The 22111-nt window shown below is 36.8% G+C and overlaps 1 protein-coding gene across 3 annotated transcripts in view; it reads right to left on the reverse strand.

Annotated features, from left to right (window-relative positions):
• Positions 1–22111, reverse strand: part of DCP1B (decapping mRNA 1B) — a 65991-nt gene that overhangs the window by 25317 nt on the left and 18563 nt on the right. The gene's annotated exons all lie outside the window — the stretch shown is intronic.

Raw genomic sequence — 22111 nt, forward strand, 5'->3', positions numbered from 1 at the left:
TGAAAGAGAAATGTGGTTATAATACAGCTGCTATTGATTCATTTAATAATTTTCAAATAAATTATATTCTTTATTATGTGCCTACTATATCAATTATATAGCAATGGCTGAAATAGTTCCAAAATACATTTATAAATATCTTGTTGAGGATCTGGTGGTATTATAATCATGTAAATAACACATTAACTACATCTACATTTTTAAAACCTTCGTTGAAAAGAGTGCCGATATTATGAGAGACCAATGAAAACCAGAAAAAAAAATTTTTTAAAGGAAACTGTTTTAAACTTAAACTTCCAAAATATTTAATTAATGGCTATTAAACAGTCATTAAACGAGCTGTGATGTTTTAAGATTTTAAGTACAGCTTTTTTCCCCACTTACTGACCAATGGCTAGGTACGGAATTTCTGCTTCTTGTCAATAATGGCTCAGATAACAAAGATACGGACAACGTTTTTTTAACTGCTATTTTAAGCAGTTATCTTTATAAGGAACCCTACACATTTGAATTTCTTGCCAAAAGGTGCCAGTGAGGTTTTTAACTTCATTTTTGTATTATCAGTATACCAGGAATTTTTATCTTACCTAACTACATGTAAAAGGGGGGAAATGGAAAAACAAACAAACAAACAAACAACTCCAGATCTTTTTTGAAAAGGATCATTTTATCCTCTTAGAAGGAAATACATAAACATATTCCTCCTCAGTACACTGACAATCTTTGGGGGGGGGGGGGGAGAACATCTTAGTTCTGATGCCTATATGCTATGAAAGCCTTTCTAACAAAAAGAAAATTCTGTCATCTCAAGATCATTAAATGTGTATCTTGAAGACTTATATTCAATGCTATCTCCAGTCCATCAACACTAATCCCCTGCGCCAATTCCTACACGGCTTCCTACCCCCTAACCCACCAGCCTTGTGTCCTTTTAAATCTGAATATATTTGTGTGTTTTGGTGGCTTTAATCTTAGGTACAAAACTAGGAGCCTCGTTTACTCTTTGGTTGCAGTGAAAATTTTCTTTCCTGGGAGTTTTCCAAAACTGTCAAAGGAGAAAGGTGGTAGCAGCTTAACCGAGGGACCCAAGTCCCACGAACACAACGGCAGAGAGAAGGCCAGCCATTCTGGTCTCACCAGCAGAATATATTAATAGAAGTATTTTGGGCGTAATTGTTTGGTATTACACATCTGTGGCATTTGGCATACGGAACTAGGCTGTCGTAAGGAGAAGATGCCAAGGAGACTGTTGATACAGATAGAAAACGTTTGACATTGTCATGATCATGACATAACTGAAATGAAGACTTAGGAGGGGGAAATGCTGTGAAAACATCTTTCAAATGTCAAAGCAGAATGGAGGAAAGACTGGGTTAGTAGGAATTATAAGACAGTGTAGGGCAGTTTAGGACAGGACCATTTATCTCTAAGGAACAAGGTTGTAAAATTAAAATGAGATCATTTTGAAATCCCAGTTAATATATATAGTTTGAACAGAAAATTTATATAGCTAGGTAAAGAAAAGGGGGAGGGGGAGGCAGATTTGCCAACAGACTTGGCTATTGAAAGGTGCTATGCACATAAAATGTAGAAGCAGGCCACATTTTTTTCTCCATAAACTAGTTTTGTAATGTGAGTTACACTCCATAGGGGAAGGGGCAGTAAAATTACGTTAAAGCGCACATTCCAGCTGAAGTTTCCTGCCTCTTAGGCTCAAAGTCTACCAACTCCTGGAGAGACCTATCACTCTTCCACACAAGAGGTTCTATCAAAGCAGCTCGTGGTGATATATAAAACCCAGACCATCATGCCTCGGGGAGGCGATGAGCTGACAGGCTGACAGAAACCATTAACTGCACATTTCAATCCAAGTTTTCCTGTAAAGCCACTGGGTGAGAGGCCCACCCCTCCATAAACAGTGAGCATAGCAGGGAAGAAAGAAAAAGACAAGCTTGCAAAAGAAGCAAGAAAGAAGGTGTGGTTTTTAGAACTCCAAAACTTAAAATAATTACTGCAACCCAAGGCTGCAAGAATGTGATGACTTCTGTATACAGAGATTTCTGTAGCACTGAGGTGCTCCTGCAGAATGGCTTCTGGGTTTTAAAAAATTAGAGGAGAAAAACGCACAAGCAGGATATTTATTGCATGTTAAAAATTCCACCTAATTATTAGGACATATCTGGAAATTTACGATGTTTCGAGCCTTTGTTCAGCCGGCTACACCACCATACCAGCCGCTTTCCAGCCACCTGTCTCCTGAAACAGAGGTGAAGTTTAAGGGCACCTTGGTACATGAAGCTCAACTCAACTGTTTCTACATCTCTCCTGGAGGTAAGAACCCCAAAAGTGGAGTAAAAAATAGGAACAACATGTTGAAATGGACTATAAAGGATTTTAATGATACCTAGAATGTGTGACCCCACCACTTAGTAAGGACTCTCTTTGGCATTCCTCTTTGTACACAATTCAGGACTTTCAACAGTACAGTTGTGACATTTTGCTTAAAATTTTGCACTGTCCTGGTTCATGGCATGCTTTGTAAATTTTCAATGTGGAAAAAAAAACAAAACAGCTGGGTTGGAGGTAACAGGCATTGCAATATGGCCTTTAAATATCTATGAAAACACTGATCTACTTTCCTTTTAATTCTGAGAGAAAGAGATTAAAATTTTCATTTTAGATTTCACATCTGAATTTTATAGGGACACAAAGACAAAACAGAGAGCAAGATAATTGTATTCAATAATGATAGTTCCTTTTTTAATTCTTCAGTTTAAAAATCTAAAGCTGATCAAATATTAAGAGGCTTGTTAAGGGGTCAGTAGAGGCAATATCGTATGTCAGTGAAATGTACATTTTCATTTGAAACCCTCTGATTCCTATTAGCATGGTGCATTAGTTGATTCTGGAGATTCTTTGGGTATTTACCCTCTCATGTTTGTGTTCCCAATAAATATTTCTAATCAATCTCTTTTAAGACATTTACCATTTGTTTTATAATTTACCCCCAAATACCTTTCAACTCCAAATCCCTGAAGCTTGAATTAATTTAGCAAGGATTCATGCTAATATTTGTTCAACTTTAAAGAATAAAGCATGCTTCCACACAGTAAGTGGATAATGCATAATTCATGCGTAAAGCTTAAATAGGCAGGATATCTAATTTGGTAATGCTTTCCTTTGTTCTTTCCTTTTTAAAAAAACAATTTTACTAATTTCTCTCAAAAGGACAGGGAAATATGTTTTTCTTAATCAGTATGGAGCAAGGAAGGCGTTCAAGTTCTCTTTTCACTATGAAAGCCATGGAAAGATGATAGTGTAAATTACTCAAATCTCTCTGGGCATTTAAGGATAAACATATATATATATATGTATATATATAGAACATCAAATCTGATTCCTTTCATGAGGGCTTTCAGAATGACTGGAATAATAATTTCAATGGAAGGACTAAGAACATCTAATCACATACTTGGTATAAACACTTGTTTTGGAGACTTCATTCAAATACAATATTTCTTGATTTATTGTATCATCTATCTAGCTAAAGTCTTTGTAAGTTTGACTGCAATGATAATGACTTATTACTAGCCTTTGGTAGTCAGCAAGCACAAACAGCTACTGACATTGTTACACTACTACCACCCTAAGAGATCACAAGGCACTTAAAAATTTAGAAAGGAAGAACCATGAAATTATAGAGCTGGAGCCAGCTAAGAATTGTGCAAATCAATAACCTAATTTCCCTAATGAGAAATCTGTGGTTTGCCAAGGTTAATGACTTAACCAAAGTCATTTTTCCTCGTTCAATCTGTTTTCTCTAAAATGTGCCCCTCCCCTGGTTTTACAAATGAAACTATTCTGAATAGAGTGTTCAAAAAAATACATGTTTTAATTTGCCAGGCTTGATTATAAGAGTTTGGGAACTATCTGTTTTAAGCCAAGGTTCACGTGGATTCTCAATACGTAAAAAGGAAGGATAGAAGGAAGGGAGGAGGCAAGGGAGGGAGAAAAACAAAGAGGGAGGAAAGAAAGAGGGAGGGAATAAAGGAATTGGGAATTTCTGGTATTGCCAGTAAGTGCCAGAGTGGCAACTCTGTCGCTTATGTCTGTCACTTATGTATAGCATCCACAGATGGGAGAGAAAGGCTATGTTTGGCTGCCTCTATGCTGATTCTGTACTTCTACCCCATTTGGAATGCTTTGCACTAAAAATGCTTTCCTTTGGCATCTTCTTTAATGCTTTAAGGCAATGTTCTTTCAATCACCTTCTCCCTTAGTTTTACTGACCAAACACGGACACAACCTTGTAAACCCAAATCTTCACTGGCCTCCGCGAGTTGACATAGCACTGTTATCTTTGCCCCCTGGGTCTGGTTCTTTTCATATGACATAGTTTTACTGCATCTCACAAATCAGCGATCCTGTGACCTTGGAATAGAGGAAGGCCCACGGTAGATGAGAAGTAGTTTCTGTTTTATGGACAACTAATACCCATGAACGTGTAGGGCAACAGTAGAAAACCAAACAGATACTGTGAAGTAAAACAACTCTTTGCTTTCTAAATAAATTAACTTCATGTGTTAAACTGACTTCAGAGAGTAAGTCAATGCCATAGGCAAAAAGACCTCTCAGCTAAAGTATTATATTAAAATAATGCTTATTATAATTGACAGCTTATTACCTTCAAAGTAAAACATGGATTTATCTTTTTAAAAGTTTTCATTTATAACAACTGTATGTTGTCATTGAATCTTCCTAGTCTTCAAAGAAGCAACCATTATCTTGCTCAAATGAGAGTATCTTGTGGTCTGTGACTACCCCCAGGTTCATGAAAGCTCAGATGGAATCTTCTTCACTATATACTAATTTCCTAAGTTTATTCATTTCAGGGGAAAGTTCCTATAATCCAAGAGATCTAACAGAACAAGTAAACAATTTTAAAAAATCAGGAAATAGAAAAAGGCATAATCAATGATAAATATAAATAGGAACAACATTCTGCTTTATTGGCCATTTTATATTTCATTTTGTTCATAATCTTCCTGATTAACTTCAACATTTCTCAGGCCACAAATTTCAAACAGGGTGTGGTGGTTTAAAGCTTTATGTTCTCCAGAAAAGTATATTCTTAAAGTTAATCCATTCCTATTGGTGTGGACCCACTGAAGTAGATCTCTTGGTAAGCAGGATCTTAAGTTAAGATGTGACCCACCTCATTCAGGGTGGGTCTTAATCCTCTCACTGGAGTCCTTTATAAGAGAATGAAATTCACACAAAGAAAGAAAAAGCCACAGAGGCGAGAAGCTGAGGAGAAGAAAGAGACCAGCAGATGCTGCCATGTGCCTTGCCATGTGACAGAGGAATCCAGGATCACTAGCAACCAGTCTTTGGACAGAAAGCTTCGCCATGATGATGCCTTGACTTGGACATTTTCACAGTCTCAAAACTGTAAGCATGAATTAATTCCTATTGTCAAAAGCCAACCCATGTTATGGTTCTGTTTTCGGCAGCTTAGCAAACTAAAACACAGGAATTCCCCAAATTGTCTTCTGCTGTCCAGCTCTCTGAGCTCCTACATATCCTTGAAGATTCAGTCTTTCTCACTCCCCTAATATTTACCCTAGGGGCAAAAATTCCCAACTTTTTCTTCACTTCCAAAGTTTTGGTACACCTTTTAAAAAAGACACAGCTGTTCCCTCCACTAGACTATAAGCTCCTGGAAGGTAGGGCTTTGTTAATACACCCAGCAAAGTGACTAGCATGTAGTAGACATTCAACAAATAGTTGCTGAACTGAACTGAAATCTAAGACTTCAATATCTTATATCATAATTCTTCTAAGTGCTAACATCAACAGTTATCACTATTCTGGTTTAATCAAATATCATAGACTGGTTTTGCTGGATCCTCTATCAATTGATGACACCTACTAGGGATTACAGCATGGGGATTTTTCTCACATTGCCCCTTTTTATTCTCCTTCTAACTTCATTAAGAGTTTATTCTGCTTCTAATGTTTTATATTCTTAGGTGTAAGTGATGCTGATGGGATTCTGTCATTAAGATATGAGTTCCTTGAGAATGTATAATTCTATTGATCCAGCATTGTGTAGGCACTAATGTACTCAATTATGTGCATTTATTATTACAATTCCACCATCTACCATTCTTCCTGATTGACTACCTGTCAGTCACTGGCAACTAAGAACTCAAAAGAATACAATCAATGCACAAAGTCACAAGCATTTCTTTTCCTTATGGAAAAACACAGGGTAGAATATAACTTATGGTACTTTCATCTAGCAGAAAAAATAAGGTACTTGTACTCATATTCCAGTCATGCCTGATAACAGTAATCTGAAGTTTATATATACATACATATTTAAATTATCTTAAAACCACAAGATTTAAATGCCATGTCAAGTATTCCAGAAACACTTACTGAAAACCTATTATCTTAAGTGAATCTCAATGTAGGGAAGTAAGTCCAGTCTCAGATAATTGTAGCTTATAAGAAATATACGTTTAAACTAAATATAAAACAGAGAGTATCTCTATAGATCAAAAATTTGTTCCAAAGGAGAATAGACTACCTCATTTGAACCAGATTATTTAACAAGTGTTTAATAATTAGAGGAATAGCTTTGTTGAAAACAGCTCAAATATAAATCACATGATCACTGAAAACTTTCTAAGATTTTGTGTAGCAGTGGTCTAGGTAAAGGAGCCTACTGTTACTTCCTGACAGGATGATGAAAAGTGATCCAAAAGTTCCGTACTTTTTTATTTGACCTTAACCTATGAGCATGGATATAGGAGATGTCACTTTTCCAGAAGCCCTTTATGTTGTAAACGGTTAAATCATGTTTTTATTCTTCTATTAAATAGGAGCTCTGATGTCATACATAGGGTAATACTAACTCCATTCTTGGCCAAAACTGTTTTCTTTCTCTAAAACTTATAAGAACAAGGAGAAAATGATAAATTTTTCCTTCTGTGGGTTAAGAAGTAAATTAACCTAGATTCCTGAAGTTGATTATTTGATGATGATTTTTCTAAAGGATTTTTAGATAAATATTAGTAATATATTACACAGACTCTTAAAAAATACACACGAACACTCAGCACTACCCTAATGAGCACTTTCTGTATGCACAACACTGTTAGGGTAAGGAAACCGAAAGATGCTTCACTCATTAAGCATTTCAGAAAATAGTTTGGAATCCAATTTGTCTCTGCCAAGATTTAGACTTTTACTATGCCAAACCGGGTTCTCAAAAACAAAATATAAAAGTCCATTTTCAAGCCATAAATACAATGTATGAAGCCAAATAACACTACTATGAAGATATTTCCTTGGTAAAGCCAAGAATCTTAAATCTTTATGGTTCAGGATAAAATAAAAATGACTTCATTTTAATTTTACTCTCACATAGTAGCTATAAATCACCATATAAGGCTTCACCACATGGGCTCTTCGATCTGACCTAAACGTGCCAGATTGTGAAGTTAAATAAGTTTAGAGATGCTATACATTTCACCCATTAAACTCATGTCCTGGATACAAGTTCCCTAATCATAAATGATGGAAGTGTAGAGACCATGTAAACTGGGTGATCAGGGTGAAGAGGAGTATTGTTTACCCATATTATGTGTGTGTTTGTGTGTGTTTTGAGGAGCTATCAGTAGCACAACTCAACACATGGAAAAACACAGATATGAAATCCAGAGATACAACCAACACCACAAGGTTCAGAAGTGAAATTTCATTTTACCCCAGGCCTTTCAGAGCCTTTCTTAATTGAGAGAATGCCAATTCTTTAGAGAAATAGTCTCCTTTAGAGCTAAGGTCCCTTCCTATAAGCATGAGCTGAGTGCTAACAGAGAAAAAAAAAGTAATTCTGGATTTAGGGGCAGACTGACAAAAGTTCATCACTCCAGTCACAGCAAATGTGAAACCCTTAATCATATATTAAAATACATTAGCTCTCAGAGCAATGGTACATAATAAATAGATGAATTTTCAGTTAGAATTGCAAAGGTAAGATTCAGTGACAACAATATAATTTTTTAATTTTGGTGGCCTTTTTTCTTTCTCATTAAAAAGCACACAGACTTAACAAGTACAGAGTCCTTGAAGGTTATCTAGTGCAAGCAACCACTTTGCTCACATACAGTAAAAAAGCCTCAAGCCTATATACATTACCTATTCTTATTGGATACAAAATTCAAATTCATCTTCCAAACCATATTACTTGTGAATTTGAATGAGTTTACTTTTAACAGAATCTTTTTTTTTTATCTTCATTTTATTGAGATATATTCACATACCACACAGTCATACAAAACAAATCGTACTTTCGATTGTTTACAGTACCATTACATAGTTGTACATTCATCACCTAAATCAATCCCTGACACCTTCATTAACACACACACACAAATAACAAGAATAATAATTAGAGTGAAAAAGAGCAATTGAAGTAAAAAAGAACACTGGGTACCTTTGTCTGTTTCCTTCCCCTATTTTTCTACTCATCCATTCATAAACTAGACAAAGTGGAGTGTGGTCCTTATGGCTTTCCCAATCCCATTGTCACCCCTCATAAGCTACATTTTTATACAACTGTCTTCGAGATTCATGGGTTCTGGGTTGTAGTTTGATAGTTTCAGGTATCCACCACCAGCTACCCCAATTCTTTGGAACCTAAAAAGGGTTGTCTAAAGTGTGCGTAAGAGTGCCCACCAGAGTGACCTCTCGGCTCCTTTTGGAATCTCTCTGCCACTGAAGCTTATTTCATTTCCTTTCACATCCCCCTTTTGGTCAAGAAGATGTTCTCCGTCCCACGATGCCGGGTCTACATTCCTCCCTGGGAGTCATATTCCATGTTGCCAGGGAGATTCACTCCCCTGGGTGTCTGATCCCACGTAGGGGGGAGGGCAGTGATTTCACCTTTCAAGTTGGCTTAGCCAGAGAGAGAGGGCCACATCTGGGCAACAAAGAGGCATTCAGGAGGAGGCTCTTAGGCACAACCATAGGGAGGCCTAGCCTCTCCTTTGCAGCAACCGTCTTCCCAAGGGTATAACCTATGGTAGAGGGCTCAACCCATCAAACCACCAGTCCGCTATGTCTGTGGTCATGTTAGCAACCATGGAGGTGGGGTAGGCGAATACCCCTGCATTCTCTACAGGCTCCTCAAGGGGGCACTACATCTTTTTTTTTCCTTGTTTTTCTTTTTTCTTTTTTTTTAACTTTCCCTTCTTTTTTAGATCAACTGTATGAAAAAAAAGTTAAAAAGAAAACAAACATACAATAAAAGAACATTTCAAAGAGACCATAACAAGGGAGTAAGAAAAAGACAACTAACCTAAGATAACTGCTTAACTTCCAACATGTTCCTACTTTACCCGAAGAAAGTTACATAATATAGCAACATTTCTGTGAACTTGTTCCTACTATATCCATCAGAAATTAACAGACCATAGTCATTCCTGGGCATCCCCAGAACGTTAAGTAGCTTATCTGTTCTTCTTGGATTATTGTTCCCCCTTCCTTAATTGCTCTCTATTGCTAGTTCCCCTACATTCTACATTATAAACCGTTCGTTTTACATTTTTCAAAGTTCACATTAGTGGTAGCATATAATATTTCTCTTTTTGTGCCTGGCTTATTTCGCTCAGCATTATGTCTTCAAGGTTCATCCATGTTGTCATATGTTTCACGAGATCGTTCCTTCTTACTGCCGCGTAGTATTCCATCGTGTGTATATACCACATTTTATTTATCCACTCATCTGTTGAAGGACATTTGGGTTGTTTCCATCTCTTGGCAATTGTGAATAATGCTGCTATGAACATTGGCGTGCAAATATCTGTTCGTGTCACTGCTTTCCGACCTTCTGGGTATATACCAAGAAGTGCAATCGCTGGATCGAATGGTAACTCTATATCTAGTTTTCTAAGGAACTGCCAGACTGATTTCCAGAGTGGCTGAACCATTATACAGTCCCACCAACAATGAATAAGAGTTCCAATTTCTCCACATCCCCTCCAGCATTTGTAGTTTCCTGTTTGTTTAATGGCAGCCATTCTAACCGGTGTCAGATGGTATCTCATTGTGGTCATAATTTGCATCTCTCTAATAGCTAGTGAAGCTGAACATTTTTTCATGTGTTTCTTGGCCATTTGTATTTCCTCTTCAGAGAAGTGTCTTTTCATATCTTTTGCCCATTTTATAATTGGGCTGTCTGTACTATCGTCATTGAGTTGTAGGATTTCTTTATATATGCAAGATATCAGTCTTTTGTCAGATACATGGTTTCCAAAAATTTTTTCCCATTGAGTTGGCTGCCTCTTTACCTTTTTGAGAAATTGCTTTGAGGTGCAGAAACTTCTAAGCTTGAGGAGTTCCCATTTATCTATTTTCTCTTTTGTTGCTTGTGCTTTGGGTGTAAAGTCTAGGAAGTGGCCTCCTAATACAAGGTCTTGAAGATGTTTTCCTACATTATCTTCTAGGAGTTTTATGGTACTTTCTTTTATATTGAGATCTTTGGTCCATTTTGAGTTAATTTTTGTGTAGGGGGTGAGGTAGGGGTCCTCTTTCATTCTTTTGGATATGGATATCCAACTCTCCCAGCCCCATTTGTTGAAAAGACCATTATGGCTCAGTTCGGTGACTTTGGGGGCCTTATCAAAGATCAGTCGGCCATAGATCTGAGGGTCTATCTCTGAATTCTCAATTCGATTCCATTGATCTATATGTCTATCTTTGTGCCAGTACCATGCTGTTTTGGCAACTGTGGCTTTATAATAAGCTTCAAAGTCAGGGAGTGTAAGTCCTCCCACTTCGTTTTTCTTTTTTAGAGTGTCTTTAGCAATTCGAGGCATCTTCCCTTTCCAAATAAATTTGATAACTAGCTTTTCCAAGTCTGCAAAGTAGGTTGTTGGAATTTTGATTGGGATTGCATTGAATCTGTAGATGAGTTTGGGTAGAATTGACATCTTAATGACATTTAGCCTTCCTATCCATGAACATGGAATATTTTTCCATCTTTTAAGGTCCCCTTCTATTTCTTTTAGTAGAGTTATGTAGTTTTCTTTGTATAGGTCTTTTACATCTTTGGTTACATTTATTCCTAGGTACTTGATTTTTTTGGTTGCTATTGAAAATGGTATCTTTTTCTTGAGTGTCTCTTCAGTTTGTTCATTTCTAGCATATAGAAAGATTACTGACTTATGTGCATTAATCTTGTATCCCGCTACTTTGCTAAATTTGTTTATTAGCTCTAGTAGCTGTATCGTCGATTTCTCAGGGTTTTCTAGATATAAGATCATATCATCTGCAAACAATGACAGTTTTACTTCTTCTTTTCCAATTTCGATGCCTTTTATTTCTTTGTCTTGCCAGATTGCCCTGGCTAGCACTTCCAGCACAATGTTGAATAACAGTGGTGACAGCGGGCATCCTTGTCTTGTTCCTGATCTTAGAGGGAAGGCTTTTAGTCTCTCTCCATTGAGTACTATGCTGGCTGTGGGTTTTTCATATATGCTCTTTATCATGTTGAGGAAGTTTCCTTCAATTCCTACCTTTTGAAGTGTTTTTATCAAAAACGGATGTTGGATTTTGTCAAATGCTTTTTCAGCATCTATTGAGATGATCAATTGATTTTTCCCTTTTGACTTGTTAATGTGTTGTAATACATTGATTGATTTTCTTATGTTGAACCATCCTTGCATGCCTGGAATGAACCCCACTTGGTCATGGTGTATGATTTTTTTAATGTGTCTTTGGATTCGATTTGCAAGTATTTTGTTGAGGATTTTTGCATCTATATTCATTAGGGAGATCGGCCGGTAGTTTTCCTTTTTTGTAGCATCTTTGCCTGGTTTTGGTATTAGATTGATGTTAGCTTCATAAAATGAGTTAGGTAGTGTTCCATTTTCTTCAATGTTTTGAAAGAGTTTGAGTAAGATTGGTGTCAGTTATTTCTGGAAAGTTTGGTAGAATTCCCCTGTGAAGCCATCTGGCCCTGGGCATTTATTTGTGGGAAGATTTTTGATGACTGATTGGATCTCTTTGCTTGTGAGGGGTTGGTTGAGGTCTTCTATTTCTTCTCTGGTCAGTCTAGGTTGTTCATATGTTTCTAGGAAATTGTCCGTTTCTTCTACATTATCCAGTTTGTTGCCATACAGTTGTTCATAATATCCTCTTATAATTTTTTTTAATTTCTTCAGGATCTGCAGTTATGTCACCTTTTTCATTCATTATTTTGTTTATATGGGTCTTCTCTCTTTTTGATTTTGTCAGTCTAGCTAGGGGCTTGTCAATCTTGTTGATCTTCTCAAAGAACCAACTTTTGGTGATATTTATCCTCTCTATTGTTTTTTTGTTCTCTATGTCATTTATTTCTGCTTTAATCCTTGTTATTTCTTTTCTTGTACTTGGTTTAGGATTGGTTTGCTGTTCATTTTCTAGCTTCTTCAGTTGATCCATTAGTTCTCTGATTTTGGCTCTTTCTTCCTTTTTAATATATGCATTTAGTGCTATAAATTTCCCCCTTAGCACTGCTTTTGCTGCATCCCATAGGTTTTGGTATGTTGTGTTCTCATTTTCATTCGTCTCTATACATTTAGCAATTTCTCTTGCTATTTCTTCTTTAACCCACTGATTGTTTAGGAGTGTGTTGTTTAACCTCCAGCTATTTGTGAATTTTCTAAGTCTCTGATGGTTATTGACTTCTAATTGTATTCCATTGTGGTCAGAGAATGTGCTTTGAATAATTTCAATCTTTTTAAATTTATTGAGGCTTGTTTTATGTCCCAGCATATGATCTATTCTGGAGAAAGTTCCGTGAGCACTAGAAAAGTATGTGTATCCTGGTGATTTGGGATGTAATGTCCTGTATATGTCTGTTAAATCTAATTCATTTATCAGATTGTTTAGGTTTTCAATTTCCTTATTGGTCTTCTGTCTGGTTGATCTATCTATAGGAGAGAGTGATGTGTTGAAGTCTCCCACAATTATTGTGGAAACATCAATTGCTTCCTTTAGTTTTGCCAGTGTTTCTCTCATGTATTTTGTGGCACCTTGATTGGGTGCATAGACATTTACGATTGTTATTTCTTCTTGCTGAATTGCCCCTTTTATTAGTATGTAGTGGCCTTCTTTGTCTCTCAAAACATCCCTGCATTTGAAGTCTATTTTATCTGAGATTAATATTGCTACACCTGCTTTCTTTTGGCTGTAGCTTGCATGAAATATTTTTTTCCATCCTTTCACTTTCAGTTTCTTTGTGTCCCTATGTCTAAGATGAGTCTCTTGTATGCAACATATTGATGGTTCATTTTTTTTGATCCATTCTGCGAATCTATATCTTTTAATTGGGGAGTTTAATCCATTTACATTCAACGTTATAACCGTGAAGGCATTTCTTGAATCAGCCATCTTATCCTTTGGTTTATGTTTGCCATATTTCTCCCCTCTGTCTATTAATATCCTTTATTGTACCCATACCGAATCTCTTTAGTACTGAACCTTTCTCCAAGTCTCTCTGTCCTTTCTTTGTTTCTCTGTCTGTAGGGCTCACTTTAGTGTCTCCAGTAGGGCAGGTCTCTTGTTAGCAAATTCTCTCAGCATTTGTTTGTCTGTGAAAAATTTAAGCTCTCCCTTAAATTTGAAGGAGAGCTTTGCTGGATAAAGTATTCTTGGCTGGAAATTCTTCTCACTCAGAATGTTAAATATATCGTGCCACTGCCTTCTCGCCTCCATGGTGGCTGCTGAGTAGTCACTACTTAGTCTTATGCTGTTTCCTTTGTATGTGGTGAATTGCTTTTCTCTTGCTGCTTTCAGAACTTGCTCCTTCTCTTCTGTGTTTGACAGTGTGATCAGTATATGTCTCGGAGTGGGTTTATTTGGATTTATTCTATTTGGAGTTTGCTGAGCATTTATGATTTGTGTATTTATGTTGTTTAGAAGATTTGGGAAGTTTTCCCCAACAATTTCTTTGAATACTCTTCCTAGACCTTTACCCTTTTCTTCCCCTTCTGGGACACCAATGAGTCTTATATTCGGGCGTTTCATATTATCTATCATATCCCTGAGGTCCATTTCGATTTTTTCAATTTTTTTCCCCATTCTTTCTTTTATGCTTTCATTTTCCATTCTGTCATCTTCCAGGTCACTGATTCATTGTTCAGCTTCCTCTAGCCTTGTACTATGAGTGTCCAGAATCTTTTTAATTTGGTCAACAGTTTCTTTAATTTCCATAAGATCATCCATTTTTTTATTTAGTCTTGCAATGTCTTCTTTATGCTCTTCTAGGGTCTTCTTGATTTCCTTTGTATCCCGTACTATGGTCTCATTGTTCATCTTTAGTTCTTTGAGTAGCTGCTCTAGGTGCTGTGTCTCTTCTGATCTTTTGATTTGGATGCTTGGGCTTGGGTTATCCATATTGTCTGGTTTTTTCATATGCTTTATAATTTTCTGTTGTTTTTGGCCTCGTGGCATTTGCTGAACTTGATAGGGTTCTTTTAGGATTTGTAGACCAACTGAAGTCCTTATCTCTAATTTATCAGATCTACAGCTTCGTGGAGTACACTTTCTCTAACTAACCAGCAGGTGGCGTCCACGAGCCACCTGTTCTCCACAAGCCAGTTCTCCCCTGCTTAGCCTTTGTGGTGAGTGGGGGAGTGAGTCTTGTGGGGTCCAATTGGTGTACCAAGCTTGCGTGTGTAGTTGGTGTTGCCTGCCCTGTATATGCGGCGTGTTTCTGGGCAGTCAGGGAGGGGGGGGGTGGCTCTAACAATCAAATCTCCCTGGTGATCCTAGAGTTTTAAAGCTGCTGTAATAGTCTAATCCTTTAGTTCAGTCCTGCCACAGTTTGTCTCTGCCACTGACCCACAAGTCCTTAGTATTGGCGTATGGCTCCTGAGACTTGCAAGTGGGCCCCTCTTCCAGGCTGTGCACCCCAGGTCCTCTGTTGAGGGATGACTTTGCTATGTCACAGGTGAGTGCCGTCCCCCCCAGGGCAGTTCTGGGCTGCTGGGCTGTGCAGGGAGGCTCCCAGTCTGCTGAAATGATGGCTGAATGGGGCTTTGTTAATTCACACTGCTCCACCTTCCCAACTCTGGGACAATCAGCTGAGGTTGCAGGGAAGGCTAATGTCCACGCCCAGTTTTGTGGTGTGTGCCTGTTATTTGAAGCACTTCCGTCACACTGTGTTGTCTGGGGCAGCTCTGGGCTATGGGGCTGGCGATGGGCAGGAGTGTTTCCTGTCCACCAGGATGATGGCTGTGAGCGGACACCCCCCTTTTCTTGGGAAGTTGTGGTGTTTAGTGAATTTTCTCAGCCACTGGATTATTGTCTTTTGTCTCAGAGCTCTCTTAGTTCTGCTCTTGACTTGACCTGCCCAAATTGCAAGTCTTTGAAGCTTTCTGTATTGGGCTTCTTAGAGTAATTGTTTTAGAAAAAGAAAAAAGGATTTAAAAAAAAAAGGGCCATCCTCAGAGATCTAATGGGTTATTGAAATGCTAAGAGACAAAGCAACCAGGGCGATTAAGGAAAGGTCCACAGGGCAGAGAGATCAGCTTTTCTTCGGGATTTGCATATGCGCCTCAGGGCCTGAGCTCTGCCCTTCCCCTTTCTATGTTCACCAGAACTCCAAAAATCCTCCGCTTTTATTTTGGAGTTTTTCGTGTTGTTTTTTTTCTATGCCTGTCTCCTCTCTGCTGGGCTGGCTGCTCTCAGATTCTCTGGTGTCTGGTCTCAGTCTATCTATGGTTGGAGTTTGGATCAGTAGAATGAGTTTCCGATAAGGGCTGCCACTGCAGTTCTCCCTTCTCCTTCCCAGAGCTGACAGCCCCTCCTCCCACGGGACTGAGCCTGGCAGGGAGGGGCGCGGGTCCCCTGGCCGCAAAAACTTACAGATTTTGCTGATCTCAGCAGTTCCACGTTTTCATGAGTGTTGTATGAAGTATGCCCAAAGTCAGATTGCTCTGTGGTGTCCAGTCCACGCAGTTCCTGGCTTTCTACCTACTTTCCTGGAGGAGTAACTAAAACATACAGCTCACCAGTCCGCCATCTTGCCCCGCCTCTCTTAACAGACTCTTATATCACATGGCAGATCCTGAATAGACAGATATTCTATTGTTATTTCTGTAGATACCAAGATTCTGCCTAGTAAGAATGTCAACTATTTTTAGCTACGTATTTCCTTTAAAGACTAGGTTTTCTTGACTCCAGAGGGCTTCGGGGTTCAATGAAACCCCTAAAATTGTATGCAAAATTGTGTATGTATATGCAAATAGACATTTTGGGGGGTTAGGGAAGTACAAAGCTTAGAACCCCTGGAACAATGTCTGGCATATAGTGAGAAAGTATTTAAGGAAGAAAGGAAGGAAGAAAAGAAGGAAGGGAGGGAATAAATAAATTCATCGCTCTCAAAAGGATGTGTGACCCAAAGAAGGTTAAGAACTCCTATTTGAGGGCATCAACATACCAGTGAATATCCTAGAATGGAAAAATAAACTCTCAATTATCTGTGGGGAGATAAAGTGGCTTTCTTTTTCTTACTAATAAATCTACCCATGGTTCACTTTTAACCTTTCCAACAGTGTTCGTAATAATTGCCTGAATAATGAAAATGTTCAAAAATTAATTTTGGTGATGAACACACAACTATATAATGATACTATGAACAATTGCACACTTTGTATGACTGCATGGTATATGAACATATTGCAATAAAATTGAATTAAAAAAAATAATTGCCTTAAATAATTCTAAGGTTAAGAGAAGTGATAAAAGTCCCAGGATCTTAGAATTTAAGTTGGAAGAGCTTCTGTTCTCCATTTAGCCTGAAGCCTAGGCTGAGGCTTTAAAAGAACCCAGATTTATTAGCATCCCCAGCCATGGATGCAAAGGGTGAACTACACAGTTTGCCTCTGATTACTGCTTTTGCATTAGTTTGAGAGATGGTATTTTCAATCTCTGTCATGAAGTGGGGAATAAGAAAGAATTCTGGAAGCCAGACAACTTTGCGGTTCCTTCTCAATCACTCTTTTGCAGAATGTTCTTCAAAGCTTTTTCATAAGCATTCTGAGGTCCCAGAATGCTGGACAAAAACATCTGACATGCATGCATCCGTAACAATTCTACAATTAACACACATGATTTGAGGACAACTTTAAGTACATTATATATATCTATTTCTTATCCAGAGCTATGTTTATTTTTTGTGTTTATCTGGCAACACAGAATACAAATAAAATACAAGATATGATCTCTGCCCACAAGGAGACTGTAATTTATTACCCACGCCACCGCGTCCTCACTAGCCTAGATAATCAACAAGCAACTAATTAATGGTAGTTTAATGGCAGAACAAATGTTTCACAAAATGCATTCAAAGTATAGTAAACAATGTTGTTTCTAAATTATGACCCATCTTTGAACACTTGACTTTACTACTGCTATTATTATGGGTATCTACAGGTACCTCAACTGGAGATTCTGAAGCAATTAGAAGTAGAATTTACATTTCATAACATGTTCTGTAACAGTCACCGAGAAAACATCTACAACTATATTTTAAACATTATTAACTGTTTATATACATTTTGTTCTGGGGAAAGGGTGCAGAGGAGATGCTCAGGCTTCTCTGTGCTAGAAAATTGATTTTTAAAAATTGATTTTTCAGAAGGAAATGGAAATTTAATTCCTTCTACTTAGGAAAAAGATTAAGTTGTACACATTTTCACATTTTCATATTTTCAGCAAATGTAAACTTTTCTTCTCTGACCATGTGGAGAAAACAGATGTGGCAAGCCACAGGAAAAGGGGCTGGAAACTAACTGATCTGGAAACTAGAAAAGCAAATTAAACTGTTCCTGTATCTCAAATTAACCCATTGAGGTCAATTACAGGTCAGTTTAAAGTCCTAAATTTGTGTTTTAGATCAAGGATGGTTGTATTTCCAAGCTGAGAAAGTCAAGACACAATTTTTTAAAAATGTTATTATGGTAATATATACATATATAACATAAAATTTGTCGTTATAACCATTTTTAAGTGTAAAATTCAGTCGTATTAATTACTTTTACAATGTTGTGCTATCACCACCATCCATTATCCAATTTTTTTCCATCACCCCAAGCAGAAAGCCTCTACCCATTAAGCAATAACTCCCCATTCCTCTTCTCTGCAGCCCCTGGTAACCTCTCATCTACTTTCTGCCCATTCTAGGTATTTCATCTAAGTGGAATCATACAGTGTTTGTCCTTTTGCATCTGGCTTACTTCATTTAGCATAATGTTTTCAAGGTTCTTCCATGTTGTAGCATGTATCAGAACTTCATTCCTTTAACAGCTGAATAATATTCCATTGTATATATACCATATTTTCTTCATCTAGTCATCTGTTGATGGGGTTGTTTCCACCTTTTAGCTATTGTGAATAATGCTGGTATGGACATTGGTGTCAAGTATCTGTTTAAATCCTGTTTTTAATTCTTTTGGGTATACACCTAGCAGTGAAATTGTTGGGCTTAAGTTTTGAGGAAACACCAGAATTGTTTTCCATAGAGGCTACACCATTTTACATTCTCACCAGCAGTGCATGAGGGTTCCAATAACTCCAAATCCTTACCAACACTTGTCACTTACCTTCTTTGGAAAGTGTGACTTGGTATCTCATTGTGGTTTTGACTTCTATTTTCCTAGTGGCTAATGGTGTCGAACATTTTTTCATGCGCTTTTTATGTACCTACTGGCCAAATGTATATCTTCTCTGGAGAAATGTCTATTTCAGTACTCTGCCCATTTTAAAAATTGGTTTGTTTCTCTTTTTGTTGTTGAATTGTAGGAGTTCTTTACGTGTTCTGGATATTAAACCTTAAGCAGACAGATCATTTGTAATTATTTTCTCCCATTCGGTAGGTTGCCTTTTCACTTTCTTGATAATGCCCTTTGATGCACAGAAGTTTTTAATTTTGAAAAAGACAATTTACACATTTTTTTCTTTTGTTCATTGTACTTTCAGTGTCATATCTAAGAATCTATTGCCAAATCCAAGGTCATGAAGATTCTTCCTTTTTTTTTTTTTTTTTTAAGAGTTTTATGGTTTTAGCTTTTAAATTTAGATAAATGGATTTGTTGATCCATTTTGAGTTCACTTTTGTAGATGGTGTGAGGTTAGGGGTCCAACTTCATTCTTTTGCATGTGGAAATCCAGCTTTCCCAGAACCATTTGTTGAAGAGACTATTTTTTTCCCTATGAATGGATGTGGCACCTTTGTCAATAATCAATTGCCCATGGGTGTGTGGGCTGCCAAGAAACAAATTTGAGGAGAGTTAATGGAACATTATAATTAACTTAGAAGATGAGATCAGGTTAGATTAAGCAGTAGTTGATAAATATCAGGGTAAGGAAAAAAGGTAACAAATTATATTTAAGTGTTCATTTCTCCAAAATCTTATTCCATAATTGTAAAAAGGAGAAATAATTTTTATACAATAAAATGCACAGATTGTACATGTTCTTTTTGATGAATTTTGACAGTAGTGTACTCTGTGTAACCAGAGTCTCAAAACAAGACGTAGAACATTTTCATCACCCCAGAAAATTTCTTCATGCCCCTTTCCACTTAATAACCACACTCCCACTTCCACCACCACCCTTGGCAACAATAACCATTTTCTGACTTCTATTGTCATAGGTTAATTTTTTTTTCATTTTACTTAAAATTTTTTTTTATTTGGGCAGTCATAGGTTTACAGAAAAACCATGCAGAATGTACCATGTGCCCCCCTCCCACACACACAGTTTTCCCTGTTATTAAACAACAGTTAGTTTTGCCTGTTCTTAGACTTCATATAAATGGAATCATGCAGTATATACTTTTTGGGGCCTTGCTTCTTTTGCTCGGCATAATGATTCTGAAATTCATCCATGTAGTTGCGTGTATTGGTAGTTCACTTCTTTTAATTGTTGAGTGGCATTCCATTATATGGACATATGGAAATTTGTTTATCAACACTTACTTACTGGTACACATTTGGGTTATTTCCAGGTTTTTTGCTATTATGAATAAAACAGCTATGAATTTTCTGTACAAATCTTTGTGTGGACATATGTTTTCATTTCTCTTAAATAAATACCTATGAGTAGAATTTGCTGTATCATATGGTAAGTATATGTTTAAGTTTATAAGAAATTGCCAAACAGTTCTCCAAAGTAGTCATATCATGTTACACTCCTACCAGCAACGTGAGGGATGCAGTTGTTCTACATCTTCACTAACACTTGTAATGTCAGACTTTTTAATTTTAGCCATTCTAGAGAGTATGGGGTATTCTCATTCTGTCTTTAATTTGCAGATCAATCCAATGTCCAATAAAAATGGATTAACAGACTGCAATAAATTGATGCAGTAGAATACTACACAGGGACAAATGGAATAAACTATTGCTACTACATGCAAAAAGGAATAAACTATTGCTACTATATGCAATAACATGAAAGTCCTGGACAATTACTATTGAGCAAGTTTTCATATGTTTATTGGCTATTTCTGTACCTTCTTTGTAAAGTGTTGGTTCAAATATTTTGCTAATTTTTAAATTGGGCTATTTGTCTCTTATTACTGAATTCTAAGAGTTCTTTATATATCCCAGATATAAGTACTATGTCAGATATAGGTATTGTGAATATTTTCTTCTAGTCTATAGTTAACCTTTTCATTTCCTTAAAAGGTATTTTTAGAAGAGCAGAAGTTTTTAATTTGAAAATTTTTACTTTTGGTTCTGTACAATTATCATTTTTTCTTTAAATGTAAATGCTCTCAAGATTTAATTTAAATCTAGAGTTTAGCAATACTACCTGTTTTTAACAAATTGTTATAAATATGGTTGCTTCTATAAAAAATGGAAAGGAAGGATTACTTATCTCATTCTCAGATAAAATGTCAAAAACATAAGCCTTCATACTTAAACCATGTGGCCATGGTTTAACAGGGCCATGGGAAAATAGGGACATGATCTCTTTTCATATACCATAATTACAATATCAGTTTGAAATAGTGAATAACTTAGTAAATACTGAATCACAATACCTCAATAAAAGAGTAAAACAATTTGAATGAAATGTATCCCTATAAAGTGCTTTTTGGATTTAATGAAAGTTTTACAAAGAACATTAATATCATTATATATTATACATCATACTGTTCACTTATGAAATTAACATTTTCCCATATTATATATCTCTTCTTAGAACTATTACATTTCTCATGATGAGGATGTATGACATTCTCATAATTTGCAATTATTTTTTCTACAAACTTCTGGGTAAATATCATTCCTATATGTGTGAAATTAACCTTGAGGGGTAAAGTAGTTCCAATGTAAATTTGCTAAAATTATTTAATGCTTTGTGTTTTTACACAGGAACCACAGTGTTTAGGTATTGCTTAATGCCTGTTGCCTAATGCCCCCAAAGAGAAAAGACTGAGGACACAGTTGTGAAAATTTTGGTTAGCCTTTATTGGTTGCCTTGAATAAAGAAATCTAATTAAAAACAACTCAGTACTCATGGCAAATATTTAATTGTGCACACTCAAGGCAAGGAATTAAATACTGTAGGGGAATAGAAAGATATCTTGCCCTCAAGGAGCTTGTAATCTAATAGAGAAACGAGGACAAATACAATATATACGGTAAAATATAAGTACTAGTAAATGCCCATTGCGTATTTCTAGCTCCGCATTTGGCATATCGCTTTGAACATGTATGTTTATATGTCTGTCTTTTGCACTAGGATGGTGAACTCTAAGAGGGAAAGAATGTATCTCATTCATTACTGAACTCCTAGAACCCGCACAAAATCCGCATCAACAGGCAAGTGCTCAATAAACATTTGCTGAAGTTAAGAGAGGTACATGGTAATAGAGAGGTATGTTGCAGATCACAAAAACATTTGGCAGAGGTCAACTTGTGCCTTAAAAAGATAAATCTAGCAGCAGTTTTGTATGGTGGGGATAAGCAAGGCACAAATGATAAGGCTAATGAAGCGTCATCCTTTTTATATGTTGCTGGATTCGAACAGCCGGTATTTT

Source organism: Choloepus didactylus, chromosome 8 (assembly GCF_015220235.1).
Source record: "Choloepus didactylus isolate mChoDid1 chromosome 8, mChoDid1.pri, whole genome shotgun sequence".
In the NCBI taxonomy this organism is placed as follows: Eukaryota; Metazoa; Chordata; class Mammalia; order Pilosa; family Megalonychidae; genus Choloepus; species Choloepus didactylus.